This window comes from Babylonia areolata, chromosome 23 (genome assembly GCF_041734735.1).
Source record: "Babylonia areolata isolate BAREFJ2019XMU chromosome 23, ASM4173473v1, whole genome shotgun sequence".
NCBI classification, from domain to species: domain Eukaryota; kingdom Metazoa; phylum Mollusca; class Gastropoda; order Neogastropoda; family Buccinidae; genus Babylonia; species Babylonia areolata.
In genome coordinates, this window is record NC_134898.1 from 48,368,439 (window position 1) to 48,370,938 (window position 2,500).

At 43.2% G+C, this 2,500-nt stretch overlaps 1 protein-coding gene across 1 annotated transcript in view; it reads left to right on the top strand.

Moving 5' to 3' along the window:
- LOC143297699 (relaxin receptor 1-like) overlaps positions 1 to 2,500 on the top strand; it is a 132,323-nt gene that overhangs the window by 125,116 nt on the left and 4,707 nt on the right. The window lies entirely within an intron of this gene.

Below are 2,500 nucleotides of genomic sequence, written 5' to 3' on the forward strand. Positions count from 1 at the left end.
CACAGGTTATCAAAGGTACACTGGAACAAACCCAGACACTTCCCCCGAAAACAGAAAGCGCCGGGCTTGTTCTTATACCGATCATTTGACATGTACACACAGCAGCAATGACAGAAGGAATGTGCAAGCACATATTAGCTTTTATTCAAGACTAGCATAGCCTCGTTAATCCTGAACAAGCCACACAGAACAAACGGACAATACAGAACAAACACGTGGTTGCCTCGGTGGTTTTTCAACTGGAAATTATAACGATAGAGGCCAGTAGATCAAACGATTAACAAATAATAAAGAGTGGTAACTCTCTTCATACACAAGGTGCATAACTTCAAGTCAATGCTGCTAACGCTACCAGTTCAGTTAGCACTCAGGGCTTGTGTTGTTTATTCATTTATAGAATGTTCATCTAATGGCTGTTGTGGGTGATGTGACCTTGTATTGCTCTCTTCGTGTGACATGACTTCTTCTTCTTCTTCTTCTTCTTCTTCCACTTAACGACCAACACTCTGTGTGCTGATGAAAATTGTCGTGTTGTGGGAGGTTGCTGTTGGGCGCAATTTAGCTGGGCTACCGAGGGATGTTCTGTCAACTGATAGGGGAGATGGAGCGCAGTCCACTGATGTGTTCGCATCTCCAGTCCAGTCTGTTTCCACCGCCTTCTTCATGATAGATGGTTTCCCGTGTTAATAATAATAATAATCATAATAATAATAATAATAATAATAATAATAATGGTACTTATATAGCGCTGAATCTTGTGCATAAACAAATCTAAGCGCTTTCGCACCAGTCATTCTCACGCACGCATAACTCTACAACTGGAGAAATTAAAGACAAGGAAGAGGCAGGGAAGGGAGGCTATTTTGGGAAGAGGTGGGTTTTAAGGCCAGACTTGAAAGAGCTGAGTGTGGAGACTTGACGAAGTGAAAGAGGAAGTTTATTCCAATTGCAAGGTCCAGAGACAGAGAAAGAACGGCGGCCAACAGTCGAGAGTTTGAATCTGGGTATGCGTAAGTGGAGTGGATCCGAAGCTGATCGTAGTGAGCGAGATGGAGTGTAGAGGTGAAGGCAGCCACAGAGATAGGAAGGGGCTGATTTGTGAATACATCTGTAGCATAGAGTGCTGATCTTGTACTTTATTCGGTGTGAGACAGGGAGCCAGTGGAGATGTTGCAAAAGAGGAGTGGTGTGCTCAGTGTTGTTGTTTGTTTCGTGATTGCACTGCACTGGGCGAGTCACTGTTCGTTGGAGATCAGAAGATTTTGCAGGGCTCTTTGGAGGTGAAATCAGATGCTTTGTGTTCAGATAATACTGTAAACATTATTTCATTCACTAAATTACAAGTCTGTCATGTTCTGTGTAACATTGCCACACCTTGTCGCCATCTATTGTTTGAGTTTTTACCTTTTTTTCACGGTTTTTTTTTTTTTTTTTTGTTTTTTGCCCACGTAGGGATTTTTTTGGGAATAAAATATTGAATCTTGTGTTGAGGTTGTTGGGCTTTCTGGGTTGTTTGTTGTTGTTGTTGCTGCTGCTTTTATGGCTCAGAATGCTGGAAAGTGATTGAGATTGATCCAATATACATACATACATACATACATACAAAAAGTTAATCAGTTAATTAGTTTATTTTGGTTTGATTACAGACTATGTATGAGACTGTGTGTGCTGAGGAGGAGAAAGAATGGGTGGTGGGGGGGGGGGGGAAGAGGCAGAGTAGAAAATGAATGAAGTCAAAAGAAACGGAAATTATTGATTGACAATGGCCTATTTTCGTTTTTATGCCAAGGGGGTGGGGGCTGGAGGAGGTGGGGTTAACAAGCGCCAAATTGGATACAAGACTCAAAAATAGCAAAACATAATTCAACATTAGTCAACTAGAGAGAGAGAGAACGCTGAATGCTGAAATGTTTAATGTCATTAGCTGTAAAGCTCTGGTGACACAGTAGGTACAAATCAGAACAAAAATGGTGCAAAACAGATAAAATGGAACAGAAAGGAAAAAAAAAATATTTGAAGAAAAATAAACTAGTAAGGGATAAATGACATTTTTGGTACTTTGTCGTTAGCTGAAAAGGTCCATGTGGCAGGGGGGAGTACTGTGCCTTTTTTCCAGACAGAGAAGAGAGAGAGAGAGAGATACGGGGATATTTTCCTATACATCAGTAACATATATTCTCCTCCTCCTCCTCCTCCTACTCCTCCTCCTCCTCCTCCTCCTCCTTCTCCTACTTCCCCTCCTCCTCCTCCTCTTCCTCTTCCTCCTTCTCCTTCTTCTCCTCCTCTTCCTTCTCCTCCTCCTTCTCCGCCTCCTCCTACTCCTCCTTCCATTTTCCTCCTCTCCCTTCTCGTCCTCCTCCTCCTTCTCCTTCTCACCCCCCTCCTCCTTCTTCTCCTCTTCCTCCTCCTCCTTCTCCTCCTCCTACTCCTCTCCCTTCTCCCCCTCCTCCTACTTCTCCTCTTCCTCCTACTCCTCCTACTCCTCCACTTCCTCCTCTTC